Genomic DNA, 17938 nt, shown 5'->3' with positions numbered 1-17938 from the left:
ATGTAAAAGTGGTTAGCAAGGTATGCAGAACTCTTCTTCCTATTTATGCAATTAGAGTTTCAAATATTCAAGAAATTAGATGTAATCCCAAAAATGATATAACTTTGGATGCACTAGTGGGAAGGTTAACAACATTTGAGTTAGATAACTTTGATAACTATGTTCCTAACTTTGGTAGCATTGAATCTATATTTCAAGCTAAACTATCACTTAAAAAGAAAGGTGGAAAATCTAAAGGCAAATAGTTTGATAGTGAAGATGAAGATGATTCTAATGATGACCTTGAAACCATTGAAGCCCTACTTATAAGAAGATTCTCTAATGGCAAAGCAAAGTACAAAGGTAAAATGTCCCTAATTTTTTTTTCTTGTGAAGAAGTTGGTCACATTACTACAAGGTGTCTCAACAAAGAAGGAAAATAAGAAACAAAGTAAAATAAGTACAAATAAAAGAAAGATTTCAAAAGCTACAAAGATAACATGGATAAAGGTAAGAAATATTATTACATGGCTAAAGAATCTCATAGTAGTGGTGATGATGAAATAGTTTGCATTGCTATTAAAGATGAATTAGATGATGAAAATGATAAGATGGACCTCATTTCTCATATTAGCAAGAATGAGACATAGATCATAGATAGTGGTTGTTCCCACCACATGATTGGTGATAAAACAAAATTTGAACACTTGGAACACTATGATGGTTGAAGTGTTAGATTTAGAAATGATGAACCCTATTATGTAAAAGGAAAAGGTTAAATTGCATTAACTAATGAACTCAAATGTGACAATACTTACTGGGTTGAAGGACTGAAACACAATCTACTTGGTGTGGCACAGTTGAACAATATTGGATTCAAGGTAGAATTCATAAATGGAAAGACCAAGCTGTTGGATGAGAAAGAAAATCTAGTTGGGACTAGAAATCAGACAAAAGCTAATCTATTATATCTAGATCTAACTGAAAGTTCGTGTTTCCTAGCTCTAGTAGAGGAAAGTTGGTTATGACATAAAATATTGTGTGTTGTGAATTTTGATAACCTAGTCAACATAAGAAAGAATAAAGGAGTGAGAGGCATTCCAAGACTAAAGAAACCTAATATGGGCATGTGAAAGAATTGTCAAATTTAGAAGATGGGAAAAACAAGATTTAAAAGAAAGAGTTATAATTCTGAAGAAGTTCTTGAGCTGGTTCATACAGATCTTTGTGGACCTATTGGTATAGAAAGCTACTATGGAGATAAGTAATTTATTTTATTTTTTGATGATTATTCTAGGATAATGATAGTGATGTACTTGAGATATAAATTTGAAGACTTTCAAAAATTCAAGTGGTATCTAGCTAGAGTGGAGAAAGAAATAAGGGAAGAAACTAAAATGTCTAAGGTCAGACAGAGGAGGAGAATTCACTTCAAATGAATTCAATAAATTTTGAAATGAAAGAGGAATCAAAAGACATGTATTTGCACCTAGTACACCTCAGTAGAATGGCATAGTAGAAAGAAGAAATAGATCCATTATGGATTGTGCAAGGACACTAATGAGAGAAAAATGTTGCAATCAAATACTAGAAGGAAGCAATCAGTACATTAGTTCATTCCTTGAATCAAGTTCAACTGAAGAAAGATTCAAATAAAACTCATTATGAATTATGGTATCCATGGCTATAAACCTAATGTCTATTATTTCAAAGTATTTGGAAGAAAATGTTATATCTTAAAAGAGACAAGGAAAGGAAAATTTTATGTGAAAAGTGATGAAGGCATTTTCTTGGGATACTTGAACAAAAGTAAAGCATATAAATGTCTGAATCTTACTACCCATAAGGTTATAGAAAATGAACATGTAAAAATTGATGAGACTACAAAAAAGAGTGAAGAAAAAAGTAGCAAAGAACCTGAATACTAAAGAAATTTTGTCTACCTAAAGTTCAAGAAAATGCAATTGGAAATCAATAGTCTTCACTATTCAAGTCCGCTAAATATCCAATTCAACCTAACTTGTATCCAGTGCAACCTGAGTCATAGTTTGAGGGACCCAAGTCTCAATCAAAAGGACCCAATTTTCAAATAGTGAAAATTGAGTCATAGTCAGAAGGACCCAAGTCATAGACTATAGGGCCTAAGCATGATTCAGAAGATCATTTTGAGCATGGTGAATTGAGTGAATCTAGAAAGAAGGAACCTATACTTGCTAGATACGTTAGAAGGCATCATGCACCTAAGAAAATAATTGGATATCATTCAAAAAGCACAATGATAAGAAACAAATGAAAAGGTACATATTTTCTTACTAAGTATGAACCCAAAACTAGTAAGGATACATTAGACAATGAAAGTTGGATTGAGGAAATGAATGAAGAGATTGAAAAAAATTAAAGGAACAAAACATGGAATCTTGTTGCTAGACCCAAGGACAAAAGTGTAGTTGGCATAAAATGGGTATTCAAAAATATGTTGAACGAAAATGGAGAAGTATCAAGGAATAAGGAAAAGCTAGTATGAAAAGGTTATGCTCAAGAAGAAGGTATTATTTATGGAGAAATATTTTCTCCTATTGCAAGACTAGAATATGTTAGAGCACTACTTGCTTATGCTACACATAAAGGATTCAAAGTATATCAAATGGATGTAAAGTCAACTTTCTTGAATGGAATCCTAGAAGAAGTCTACATTGAGAAACCTGAAGGTTTCATGGATCCTAACAAAAGGAATATGGTTTGAAAATAATACAAAGCTGTATATGGTCTCAAACATGCCCCCAAAGCCTGGTATTAAAGATTGCATAGCTATTTGGTAAAAAATAGTTTTCAAAGAACAAATGACAACAATGATCTATACATCAAGGAAGGGCTAGAAAAAATATATTATTGGCATAAATTTTTGTAGATGAGATATTTTTCACTAGATATTATGAGTTGTGAAAATATTTTTCTAAGGAAATGAGTAAGGAATTTGAAATGCCAATGTTTGGAGAGATCAAATTCTTTGTTGACTTGCAAATTCAACAGAAGAAGGATGACATCTATGTTACTCAATCAAAGTACATCAAGGAGATATTGAAGAAATTTGGAATGAAGGATTCTAGACCAGTTGGAACACCTATGTTTACTAGACATAAGCTTTCCAAAAATGATGATTTCAAAGAGGTAGATTAAACTACATATAGATCAATGATCAGAAAACTTTGTTATTTAGTACACACAAGACCTTATATTGCATTAGTAGTTAGTATAGTGGCAAGATTTTTCTGCTAATCTAAAGGAAAATCATATGATGGCAATAAAAAGAATTATTAGGTACTAAATACTATGGTTTGTGGTATAAGAAATTTGGCAACCTTGAATTAAAAGCCTTTGCTGATGCAGATTGGGCAGGAAGTATTGATGATACAAAAACACTAGTGATGGAGCATTCTTTCTTGGAAAGAAGCTAGTGCCTTGGACATGAAAGAAGCAAAATTACATCTCTCAAGTCTATAGTAGAAGTAGAATATGTTCCAACAACAGTCAATTATTTCAACATCATTTGGTTCAAATAACAATTGTTAGGTATGAAGGAATAAATCAAGGATCCAATAGTTATCTTTTGTGATAACAACAATGCAATCAAAATTTCCAAGAATCCAGTGATGCATACTAAGACCAAGCACATTGCAATAAAATATCATTTTATGAGAGAATTAGTGCAAGAAAAAGAGGTGAGATTGGAATATGTGAATATAAAACAACAAATTGCAGACATTTTCACCAAGCTGTTACCTAAGGATGGATTTTTGTATTTGAGAAGTAAGCTAAGGGTCATTACCCTATCTAAAGCTCACTAAACAAAGGTTAGTGATGCATCAACTGAGCATTTGAAGATTAGTCAAGTTGATGAACCATTGTTAGAGTAGGTTGCATATGAATTAATACATCAGTTACATGTAATATCCATTGAAAGTTTTCTTTGGTGTGAGATGTCATAGAGGTAGAGTTTTCTATCATATCAGATAAATTTTGTATCAGTAAAAAGGGAGAGTTTGTTTTCATATTAGAGAAATTGGAGTCAGAGAAATATGAAAAGTCAAAAAAAATCATTCTAGAGGGAGAGATTGATGTTAGAGGGAGTTCTCACTAATAGAAGAAGTTCTCATGAATGAGAATCATAATCAAAATTAGGATATTATCCTTACTTCTATTTTTCTCTAAAATTTCCTTATATTATGACATGTGTTGCCATCAATGCCAAAGGGGGAGATTTATGAAAATAATTATTCAATTGTATGTTGTCTTTGATGTTACACAAAATGTCAAGTTTTACTGAGCAGTTAGTGGTAGCTGAGCTCTCTCAAGAATTAAAGGAAGTTTCTTGTGTATGCTAAGCATTCTAGTTATAACCAAGTTTAGAGACAGTATTGATTAAGCTCACTTAGGCATCGAAGGTAGATCATGTGTTGATCGAGTTCACTTGATTACAAAAGGAAAGTTAGCATGGAAACTATGTTGACTGAGTTCACTTAGTTGTCAAAGGATAGTCAACACAAAGTTAGTATTGACCAAGTTAGGTCAATTAACAAAAGGTTTTCCTTTGTTGATTGAATACTCAATTCTGTATTAGCTGACTACCATCATATTGAGTTTGATAGATTTATTGGTTAATGCTAGCCAACTTAAGGGATGAAATTTATTTGATTGAAAGTGTATTCAATTTGACTTGGAAAAGTAATTCATATAAGTATAAGGTCAAGTTGAGGATTGAAGTGTGGAATTGAAGAAGATGATTTAAATAAGAGAATTGGAAGGATATCTACAAGAGAACAAAATATTTGATTTAACTGAGCTACAAAGAACATTCTAATCAAGGAGGATCAAGTAATCAAGCCAAAGCAGAGATCTCAATCAATAATGCTAGTTGTATTAGCAATTAGGCCAAGTCATTTTTACTCTATAATAATTGTAGTAGTGAAACAAATCTTCTAACAGAGTTACCTTAAAACTATTTGAAAAATCCTCTAATAAGGTGGCATTTCTAGATTGAAGTGTTTGAAGACCTCTAACAAGGCCACTCCTAATAGGGTGAACTAAATCCTCTAACAAGGTCACACCTAACAGTGTGTTTTGTAACCTTTAATAGCATTGGCTCCTAATAGGGCTCACTTCAAAAGAGTGAAAAATAGTAACTAGTTACAATTGGTGGTTTTCCCAAATTGGGTTTCTACGTTAAATCTTGGTGCCTCGTGTGTACATATTTTTTTTTAATGTTTATGCAACTAAGTTAATTAAGGTTAATCACATTTAATATCTTAAGATTTGAATGTTCAATGTTAACTGTGAGATAGTAATATATTTAGTGTTAAGTAAGTTTCAAAAAGGATTTGTTTTAAAGTTGTGTTGACATATTAAAGGATCTAGGATTTTTTTTTCCTCTTGTGTGCTCTCATTGATCATGATCATGTAGAAGAGGGTCCAATACCCCTTAGGATAACCCTAGGTTAACCATAAGTGGCTCATTAATATCCAAATCATAGTTATTTTTTCTAGCTTTATGTTTAGCCTTGTGTATACTTTAATCAATAGGTAAAAGAATGTGCATGATATTATCTGATGTAGGGGACTCCCCTTAATACCATAAACTCATAAAAAAAAACAAAGATACAACAAAAAATGTGAGAAAAAAAATGGACTTCTTATTATTGCCGCAAATGTGGAATTAGAAAATTCTCAATTACAATATACTAACCCAAATGGGTGCCTTCATTATAGTAATCTGCAAGACAAAAGCTATCTTAGACAATATTCAAGCCTTTCTTAAATAGGCAGTTTTATGCCACCTGAGAGGGTTCTAGATGCTCAAACTTAAAACCTAGGGCTAACAGACCCTAACAATACACATAGAGTTGGCCAAATACATCTTTGACAAATTATTTTAGAAATTTCACTAGCCCAACTTTCGAAGGCCATAACTCATGAACCATTTCTCTGATTGGCTATTATAACCACTTTTCAAAAATTCCAACTCTTGATCTACATACTTGAAACAGTGCTAGCATGCTTCCATTGAGTTTTCAAACCTCATCTAGGCACTCTAAGGCCTCCAACGGTGAGCCTAAAGATTTTTCAGCAAATTTTTCCACTAAAAATCTGCAATAACTTCTTTGATACTTAAGCTGGAGCAATGATATTTTTATTGTAAGCTTATATCTTTAAAATGAACCTTCCTATAGAAAATGAGAACATTATGAGCTTGTATGACAAACTTACTAAAAATAGCAAGTTCCCATAAATAGTAACCACCCTGTCTACTAGTTCTTATTAAAATAGAAAAAGCTGAAAATAAAATATTTTTGGGTGATACAAGATTTCCATTACACCCAAGATGCTCCTGCATCATTATCACTATTTGTGTAGGTGTAGTTTAGCTTGACATCCCCATTTTTTTTATTTTTACATGATTCTGCCTTTTCATACTTGAGTAGGGGTTTAGTCGAAATTGTGTGATTAGCATTTTTATTCAATCCATCAACTCCAATATTCTTATCATCAATGAGGTATTGAATTAGATTTTTATGTTTACTACAATTTTATGTCTTCTGGCCTTTATTTCTATGGAATTCACAATAGTGGTTGTCATTGCATAATATGTGTTTAACATCAGGTTCATAGAGCCAAGATGTAGTGCCTCTCATGTTGTAGTCTATACCTTGTGATATTTTGATATGAGAGTTACTTGTTACTCATGTTATTTTTACATTTGAGATGGCTTGAGGGTCAGATGTTACACTTTGATTTCTTGCATCATAGATGTTAGATTACTATGTTGTTTAGTTGATCATATTTTCATGATGATGCCATTTTGAGATGACAATATGTTTTATGATGATATCTGGTTATCTGGTATTTGGACATATCTCTAATTATGTTATATGTGGACTTAATGTTATGATTATTTACTTCATTCTTGCTTGGTTATTTTTATGTGAACATGAGTGATGTAAATGGATTATTTTAGTATAATTAAATAAATGGTTAAATTAGGTTATTTAATGCATTTATTTCTTTGGCTATGTTATTATATGCAATTGCACTTGATCATGTGTTTTAGTGTGCAATATTTATATACCTAACAATGGCACATGGAGTTAGTGATTCAATTGTTCATATTTTTCCAATGTCATCCCTGTATGGTTGACATATCTTATTTGATTTTTTAAAGTAAACCTTCCAATGATTTAATAAATATGGACTCATTTGCATTACATGATTAGACTTGTAAACGTGTTTGTGCACTTAGAGGTTCACATTTGTCATGCAAGTTTGTAAGTTTTTTTGTGATTTTGGTTTAATCTTTTTGGGCTTTATTTTAATTAATTTTAGTTTTTAGCAGCTTTTTCATAGATGAATTCCAATTACTTGGAATAGTGTTTTTTTTTTTTGGGTTGATTTGGGATTTAACTAGGTTACTTGGTTATTTTCCCTAATCGATTATTCACTCAAAAAGTGAATAGGTATCCAAAGAGGAAATTAATTCCCCACTTCTCACTTTTGCAAATTAGAAATTTGAGAGCTTTTCCCAAAATCCTCTTCTAGAGGATTGTGTTTCTATATATTGTGAGAGATATGAGCATGAGATCTTCGTGAGATCGATCTCATTGGAGCCAGCTCATGGAGACCTTACTTTGCCACAATTTTTTTGTAGCCTCCATGAGTTATTTATTTTATCTGGCTGATTCCCATTTTAGCCCATTTGGCTGTTAGGTAGGGCTCTCCCATTTTTATGTTTCAGCTTTGTTTTTGTTTTAGTTTCTGGTAGCTATTTGTTAGGATGTTGAGAACTAGTGTTCCCTTTTTTCTCTAATTGTTGGTTTTGTTTGGTTGGTCATGCATGAACGTTTTCCCAGTTTTTGGGGTCAGGGTTTGGCATTTCTCATGGTTATGCTAGCTATTTTTTCATAGTTTCTAAACCTAAATTATATCAGATTTTCATGGATTTTGTGCCCTAAAATGAAATGGGTTTTATTTTTTAAGTTTTTGAGTTTTGAGGTTTTTACCTTGATTTATGTGCTGCTTAGTTTTCTTGGGTTTTCTTGGCTTGATATTGGTCATTGACTTGGATCATCTATAGGATGTTAGTTAGATCATTGTTGCACTTTTATGTTGCATTGGGATGCATGTCGTATCTTTCCTCTTGAAATTTTTTTGGTTGAGCATTATTTTGTTTGTGTTCTCATCCAACCCTTGTTTTTGATTCTCATGATGGTGGTGCACCACACATGAGCATGTGCACATGCATTTTTTGAGTGATTTACAAGGCCCGATCTTAGATTTTTTTGGTTGAGTTATGATCATTGGGGTTGAGTTGGGAATATGCATGCCTACGGGCACTCATCATTGGATGAGTATGGGTATGGTAGGGTAGCATGGAGGGGCTTCTATCTCACAACCTTGGTGACTATTTCCTAAAGGGTTGGCATGAAGAAGTTCTAATTAAGTAATAATTAAATAAATTAACTAGGTAAATAATTTAAGATAATAACATGTTATGCTAGCCCTGGTGTTAGTCCGAGGTCACATTTTGTGAGCCTTTCATTAGGAAGTAGAGTCTGCACATTACTAGCTTAGGCTACGTGATACCAAGCTATTTCCCCTCAAGGTGAGTCCCTACATAGTTACCCATTGAGTGTCTAACTAGGACTTGTTGTACTTGCATTGTCTCATGATCTTGGTTTCATTCATCTTTACTATCTGGTGTAAGTGTTAGCCATGAAGGTTTTCTTTATGTATGTTTGTGGTTGGATCATTATCTCCATCAACACAATGAGATTGAGCCTATGGGTTCTACATAGTTGGGAGGTGTAGCTACCTATACCACTATTGGGGACCAGTGTACATAGATGATCTTTTATTCTAGTGTGACCGATGCTTGATGTTTCACTTGGTATATTTGGGATCCCAGAGTATGCTTCCTTGTGACTTATGCTTTCATTGGAATGCTTGGATATCATGTTTAGATGATGTTAGTTTAATTGATGCATTCATATATTATGATGTTTAGCATATGATTAGATGATGTGAGTTACTTAGTTGGAGTATCTATTGCTTATTAGTTTAGCATGTTACATTTTCTTGTTCTTATGATGTTATTACATTTTAGTAGTGAAACCCTCATAAGACAAGTTTGACTATCTAGTTGGTAGTTTGGGATGTTACACATGGGGGATGGCTAGGACCTTTGAAGTATTATGATGCTATTATGGTTGGGAGGAACCACATAATAATGTAGTTATTTTTGTACATTGTGATGTTGCTTTCAATACGTTTCCTTATGCTACCATGTTTCAAATGGTCAATTGCTTTTGCGTTATGATTTTCTTGTGTTTGAGTGTTCAAGCCTCAATTCATGGTTTTGGTAGTCTCTAGTGTGGAGGAAATGTTTTCCCTATCTTTTCATCTTTGTTTTCCTTGCTTTTAGTTGTGGTTTCTCATGTGAGATTGTACTCTCTCGTGTGATATTTTGATGCCTCATTTAGGGGATTGCATTTCTTCACGTGGTTTCTTTCACTTCCTCATGTGAGCTTCAACATTAGTGCAGTGTTTGTGGTGGCTTAACCAAATATTTCTTCATGTGAGAAGGTAGTTCTTCACATAGCCTGGCGCACTTCCTCATGCTAGACTATCAGTTGTGTTTTCTCGCACATAAAATAGGGGGCATCTTCACTATTTTTTAGAGATTGTAATTTGGTATTCCAAGTAACCTTTGGGATTACTTGAATTTCCAGACTTTGATAGATCAAAGATTTTATGTTCTATTGTCATCCTTGGGCTTCATCTTTCAGTTTGAGCGTGTCAGTTGGTAGTGGCATTTGGAGATTTTTTGGTAGTTGGGATTGTTGGTTAAGTCTTCTATTGTGATCTCTATGATCCTTATATGTTGATTGTCATGTGCATCCATACTTGTTTTTAAAAAAAAATCTTGACTTTTATTTATCCTTGTTCCAAGGATCTCTAGGTGGGGCATTACAATAGAATTATCTAGTAGTGTGATGATGTTTTATTTAACTAAGGTATTTAGCACCACTTCATATAAATCTCCCTAAGGTGTAAAGTTGTGTGTAGGTCTTGATACCCATGATTTTTTACCTCTAGAATCATTGGATTTGTTAGAGTCATTAGTCTTGGAAGCCTCTTGTTGTCTTGTTTCTTGAATACCGCTATTCAAGTTAAAAATTGGTTCCTTAGGCTTAGATGTATCAAAAACAAAATCATTTACCACATGCTTATTTTTGTTCCAAGGTTTTCTTTTGGCTTTGTTGTTGGTATAACTAGACTTATTTCTCTTAGAATTTTCCTTGTCAAAACAAGTTACACTTTTTCAACCACAACTTCTTTAATGCGCAAAGAACATTATACCATAAAATAAAACTTGTGATAAATTTTCTTCCTTATTTCATAATGTAATTTAGGAACAAGATTATTTAGAAAGATGTCAATTTTCTCTCTTTCAAGATGTTGGTAAGTATAAAGTGAAAGAGCCTTCCTCAATTGCTGAAGGAAAGTAATAAATGGCCCCCATGTACATTTCTTAGTATTAAAAAGATTAAGAATTATGGTAGGATGTTGGATTTTGTATCGATATTTTTGTGTGAAATGCTTTGTCAATTCATCAAAGGAACTAAGAGGTGGAAATTTTTTAGTAAACCATTCTATTTATTTTTTACTACAACTCCTTAGGAAGAAGTTGGCTTATCTTGGAATCCTATACTTAAACCATAAAAATCTCTAATGTGATGATGAGGACCCCCACTACCATCATATTTTTTTATATTTTGGAACTTTCATTTTACAAGGAAATAGAGGCATGTATAAAATTTTGTTTTAAGAAATGTACACATAATTTCAAGTGAGAATGTTTCTTTAGGCTTCTCTTTCTCCCTTTTCATTTGATTCACCTTCTTCCTCATTTTCTCCAATTACTTGAATAAATTTTCTAAGGGTGAAGGTTCTTGTTTTGAATCAAATCATCAATGTTGAAATGATGTGGTAGTTTCACTCCTTGAGAGGCCAAGTGTAGAAAGTATTGATCTTTGTTTTGGTCCAAGGTCTTCTTATAGGTCTTTGCAAATGCCTATCTTGTTGGAATTGTAGTATTTCCTCTTTAGTAATCTCAGTTTCAAAATCATTTTCATGTTGAGACCCATGTGAAGCATGTCTAGTGTGTGATGACCTTGGAGGTGAAGTATGTCCATTATGTTTAAATCTTGGAGGTGAGCATGGAGGTGAACATGAACCATTTCTAGATATTTGTGCATTGAATTGTTGGGATAAGTGTTGTACTTCTTCCTCCATGTAAACTCATTTTTGTGATTCAATGCATCAAGTATTTTATTTTCGATGAAGAGAAAATTTAAGAATATATCACATTATTCTCTAGAAAATCTCAAGAAAACATGATGTGTCATCCTAGGTGAAGAAAGTGGTGATTTAAATGTGGTATTATATTAATCAAACTAAGTTCTTGACTCTATTTTAGGTGACTTGTCAAAGTGAGGTTGGGTTTTCTTTCCTTGGCAGATTTAGTATCTAGTTGTGACTGACATGAAAGAAGATGTAAAAGCTAATAGGATGAATATGATGCCTTTATGTCCAAACTAGATGAGTAAAGTGTCCACTTGTCCAAAAGTGAAAAAGAGAGTAAAAAGATAGTAAAGATAACTTGTCACAAGATTTGCAAGATGCGGACTTGATATTCCCTATGTACGACACTTGTGAAGCAAGAAAAGTGATAAAGATTGTTAGTGAGTAGTTTTTCCCTAACAAAAGTGAGTTAAACTTCACAAAGAAAATACCAGACTAACACCAATTTTTTGAGTTCCCATGAAACAATATGGTACTCTTTGCTTAATATTAATTTTCAATATTATAAGGTGTAACTAGCAATCTGAAAGATATTCATTAATTTCTCTTTTTGAGGGATACCTTGCCATGAGTATTTTTACCAGAAAATACTTAAAAGGTTATAACAATCAATTCATCAATATGAAGAGAATGTGAAATTTAAAAAACCATTCAAATTTAACAACAATAATCATCCACATGATTAATTATTAAAATTGAAATCTAATTATGATTTTCACTTTCTTCCCTTAGTTTCTTCTTAGTTCAAAATAAGATTTTATTTGCACTAAGTGAAGAACACTTTCACTCATAACTAATTTCCACAAGAAAATAAATTATAGTTTTAATAGACAACAATATCTATCTAAAAAAAACCTCCAATCATAAAATTAATAGAATTTTATATTCCTTATCACCAAAACCTTACTTAGAATTCAAAGAATAGATACTAATAAAAAATAGTTATATCTCGTATCTACTAAGAGTTGACCCTTTCTAGTAGTTAGCTATTACATATATATATCCTTTTTAGGGCTGGTTAAATCTGCGTGATCCAAAATTATCCAACTAGGAGTTAATAGTTTTAGGTACTTAACTATGCTAACTATTAAAGAACAACAAAGTAAAGAAACCAAAATATGAAATCTTTTCCAGCTAGACAACTCTAGGTGTCATAGGATCCTAAGATTTCTCTACAAAAATAATGAAAAGTTTTCCTGATTTCTAGCTCTTGTATGCGGTAGCGAAGGCAGAGATAACTGATTGATGTGTTAGACCTAGATATGTGATCCTCTATTTCTAGATGTCCTTTTCCTTATGAAGATCACCAATCTTTGTTTCATGCATTTCTAGGTGTTTCTGATTAATTATTAACATGGTTTCCACATGAGCTATGTTGGAGAAATCTTTCCTTTTTGGCATCTTCTTTTCTTTCACCTCCAGGAACTTCTTTTACATGTCTTTGACAACCTCTTCAGTGAAAGAAAATAGATCTTTTCCCTCTTTAGCCCATTCTTTATTGAACCATTTCACCTTGGATGATGTCATCAATGTCATTAAGGCCATTGATTAGATCTTTGATTTTTGGACTCCCTTGTGTGATATCTTCATTCATCCATTCAATGTAGTCTTTGATTACATAGAGTATTTTATCATTCAACCTTGTCACTAGCCATTCTGCAAGGAAATTTTGTAAACCATATTCTTGCACTTTGTTCAACCACAAAGCCTCTTTGACCTAGTTAGCCTTTTCTTTTTCATGAACATCAACATTTGATTCTATCTTTCTAATCATGTTGGTAGTTTCCTTCTAGGCTTTGTTTAGGAGATTTATCTATTTTTCTATCTCATCTTGGAAAAAATGAACCCATTGCTCAAATGTTTTGGTAACTACCTTGCTCCTTTGTAGGCAGTCTAAAAACTACTGGTTAAGTGGTGATTTAGCATCAATGATGGTAGACATTTCATTGAGTGGATTCAACTCTAGATGCAGGATGACATTAATGTATTGGGCTATACTCTTCATTGATTCTTTCATATCCTATTTTTTTTTTCTTTGGCATCCTTCTAGACTCAGTCTACAAATTTCTTATTGGAGACTTCAAATATCTTCATATCAATTTCCTTACTACCTTTTCCATGGTCCACCTTTGATACTTGGTAATCTTGAGTAGTTATCTCATTTTCAACTTAGTCATGAGGTGGTTTGGAAATCTCAGCCAACCAATGCTTTGTGTCCTTATCAAAATTGATCTTGGATTCAATTTTTGCCTTCTTGGTTTTAGAAGATTTACCTAGGAATTTTATCACTAGGTCATTGATAGTCATGGATAATGACACTATGCTTCATTTCTTCACAACTAAGGTTTCTAGTCACTTCGGTGCTATGGGATTCTTCTTGAGCATAGTGAAATTATTGGCTAGGGAAAGGGAATCCATGGGTACATTCCCATCTCCAAGTGACATTTGCTGAATTTTTCCCATACTTAAAATATTTTTATCAGGAACTTGCTCTATTCAAAGTTTGGCTTTAGGAGAGTCCAACTCTATCAAGGCTTTTCCTCCTTTAGGGATGTGTCCATCCTTTTCCTTTGAAAGTCTACAATTTTCTTTTCCCCAGAGTTCAAATAATATCCTTCCTAAGAACACATCATTGATCCTCCTAAATTCTTGAGAGGGTTTTCTATCCTACAAGTGTTTATAGTTTTGATATATCATCATATCCTCCATACATGGTTCATGAGAAAGCCCTTACCACTCTTTGGAAAAAACTAGAATGTAAATAAGGAAAGATGACATGAAAAAGGGAGTGAATTTAGTTTAACCTAGAATCCCTTTATGCAATCCTTTTGCAATCAAGTTAGGCCAACCAATAAATTTCTCATCACCTACAATCTTCTAGATGAAGAGGTACATCTAGTTCTCCGAGTGGAAATAATTTTTGTTTCCTTTCTTTTTATTTAAGAGGAATACTATATCAGCAATTTATTTAATAAAATTCTCAATAGTTAGTGGATTTGGAAACCTTGATCCTCCCAACACTAGTTTTAAGAGCCATCTTTGTACCACCATTGGTTCATAGTCCTTCTTATTCTTTTCATACAGATGCTTTTCTTCTTCAAAAGTTAGTCTCATAAGGCTATTTGTGGGGAACTTTTAGAGATGACATGATATTTACCCTATCAATTCTTGTCAAGAATTCTCCTAAAACTTTCTTTATGCACCTACTTTGAGGATCATAATGGTTCACACATTCTATTATCAATTTAAGACATTCCATAGTGGATGGAAAAGCCATAGCTTCTAACAACCCACTACTAACCAACTTTTGAGCTATGGTTCCACTTTGGGCATTTTTGGTTCTTTCTACTAGCTCAATTACATTTACATTTACTAGGAATGTATCTTGAATTTTTGGCAGGGATCTCAACAAACATGATTTTTTAGGTTTTGGGAGCTTAGGCTGAAACATGGTCGTGCTTACTTGGAAAAGAAGAAAGACCCACTAAAAAAAATGCTTGAAATTCTTAAAAAGAATCCACAAATGGAAATGAACAAGGAAATTTTCTTTGTACTCACTAATTTTGAAATGCTAAATTACTCCTACCCAGTCCTTACTAGCTTGGTGCTCCCAACTCAAAAATATAAAGTTAAGAAGATAAGTAGGAAAATGAGTACTTAGAGTGCAAGTTTTGAGAAAGATTATGAAAAAATATGACAATGTGAAATCATTAATATGCTTGTGTGAAGATTTATTTGACAAGACATTTTAGTCTTTTGAGTTCATTACTTCTGTCAAATCGGCACATGATCACGCACTAGAATGAAATTTTTTGATTCTCACTTTCCTTCTAATAATAACTCATACTTTAACATGTGCCTACCATATATCACTATTCGCAAGCTTCCAAAATTTGATTCTAGCATGGTGTATGACTTTCTAGAACTCCATGCCTAAATATTTAGAAAATCCCTACAAAGAAAACAAGGTAAAACTTGTCACAAAATGGGAAGTTGAGGTTGAACTTGAAGTTGAAACTATCAACTTCAACTTCAACTTGAGAAAATGATAGACTAACTGTCAGAGACCCAGAACAAAGAGGTTTTATCTTTTAAACCCTCTCAACCACTTTGACTTCAATTTGACAACACTAGGACATGTAAAATAGGAAAGGAAAATATGGGTGTAAGAAAGATAAAAGTAACCAAAGAGATGACAAGAAAATATATGAATGACAACTTCTAACTTGATATAAATGTCTAAAGACCAAAGAAACCAAGTATAGGTTGTCCTAAAAGACCAAGAAGAAGTTTCAAGTGTAAAGGACTTCGATCAATAGTCATATGATAAACCACAGGGACCCAGATGATAGAAGGATAAAAATATGACATTTCTTCTAAAGTGAGATGATAGAATAGGTTGATATGATATTATAAATAAATAAAAGTGATAAATCATTGGAAGGAAGATGATGGACCACAAAACTACTAGGAAATACTCTAGACTTTCATACAATATACTCATAATTGTGGGTGACTGAGAAAAATGGAAATGAAAAATGACCAAGTTTTTGACCAAAATCCCTAGTTTGATTTTCTACTTTAACACTTTTTTGAAATGTTAACTATTGTAGAAATGTATATAATCAATAGCAATAGCAAGTTTATTATTTTAGATAACATTTTTCAATAAAAATAGTGACACATGGAGTAGCCTTCAACCAATTAAGAAAGAGACAAAGCAACACTATTTATTTACACTCATGTGATGTTGATATATGCTCTTTTATTGTTTTAGTACCATGATGTATATGTGATGCTTTCATAGTTTTTATGCTTTAATATGTATTTAAGAACTTCATTTTTTGAAAACTTGGCATTTCAGAATTGATCAAATAGGACTATATGATTAAACTGTTTGATTATAGGAGAGAAGAGAGATGATGATGAAAAAAAGAAAAAGAAATGATAAAGAAATGACTGAGAAGAGAGAGAGATATGAGGGTGAACATAATTGAGTGATGATGAATACCTCCTCACTCAAAATTCTAAGCCTAAAACACAAGCTATAATGAAAACCCTAATACACAAACTATCATGAAATTCAAAGTGCGATTTGTGAGGGTCTATTAAGAAGGTCCTTGTTATTATCATCGAGCCTTATTAATGGACAACACAAGATAATACAACCATCACTACTACAAGTGCAACTGTGAAGGTATGGATATATTCTATATCAGATGGGGTGTAGGAGCCTAACATAAGCATCAAAGATATAGAGTTCAAGATGACTCGCTATTAGATTCCAAGTTAATGTAGCAAGATGGTTACAAGAATGGTCATGTAGAACAAAAATAATGTAATGGTTATGGAAATAGTTCAAACTCACCTAAGTGTTTGAATGAATTAGGTCAAGGTATATGTGGATTTCCAAAAAAGAGGATGCACTTATCATAAACACCTGATACACTAGAACATGTAGGCACATCAAAACTACACCCACATATATAAGACAAATAAAATATGTCCCATATCCCTAGTACTCTAATTAAGTGACATCCCAAAGTAACTAAGGAGGGAACATCAACAAAAATCATCAGTAACCAATTGTTTTAGTTTAAGCACAATGTGAAAAAGAAAATGATCATTCACTATCTACATCTTATGCCTAGAAGAGAGGTATATCACCCAATTCTAGATTGTTGAAAATTTTATGGCTCAAAGTAGATTATTTGAAAAGTGTTGAGAAATATTGTTGGCATGGTGTCAAGAAACACTAGTGTGTCCTAGAGACCAAAGATAACACAATTCTTGCCTCTGAGATCTAGACAATGACCAATTCATGACCAAGAAGACAAGAGTATGACATAAGTCAAGTGGTGTAGGGTAAAAGCCAAACACTGATAGATAGAAGTTCTTAGATCTCAAGTAGCATCTATTTCTAGTTTTTTGTGACTTTGGATGCATAGTTTTATATATAGAATTTTTGAAGAATTTGTTTGTATTTTTTGAATTATTTTTTTGGTGATATATCAAAGCATCTATTGCTAGGTTTTCACTAAGATGATTATTTTTAAAGGATTTTTTTTTATGGTTTTTAGGATTTTTTTTAAGACCTTATTTAATTATTTTTGTATTTTTTCAAGATCGCAAGTTATGTACAAGAGCTATAGATGCAAAGTGTCAAGTGTAGAACTTGTTTAGATGGATAATATTGATAGGATTAGGGAGTTGATCTCCCTTTGGTATTGATTGTTGATATGCACTTGACCCAAAATTAGTAGTGATGATATAAGGACCTAACCAATTTGGTTCAAATTTCCCTTTCTATTATCAATTCTGCTGATTTTTAGGGTTCTCTCTCAAAACCAAGTCCTCAAATTGAAAAGCTTTATGATGAACCTATTTTTATAACTGCTAGACACCCATTTCTAGTATACTCTCATACATTCATCCAATAATTCTAGTTCTTGCATACTGGTACAAGGTTTTAAATTAATTCAATATAGTTAATAAATCATATGAATCTAGCATTGAGTAGCTTTTCCAATTGACTTGTGGATGCATT

Source organism: Cupressus sempervirens, chromosome 5 (assembly GCF_028749045.1).
Source record: "Cupressus sempervirens isolate cs-2001-9-10 chromosome 5, ASM2874904v1, whole genome shotgun sequence".
NCBI classification, from domain to species: Eukaryota; Viridiplantae; Streptophyta; class Pinopsida; order Cupressales; family Cupressaceae; genus Cupressus; species Cupressus sempervirens.
The sequence above is the reverse complement of the archived record's forward strand: the minus strand, read 5'-3'. Positions refer to the sequence as shown.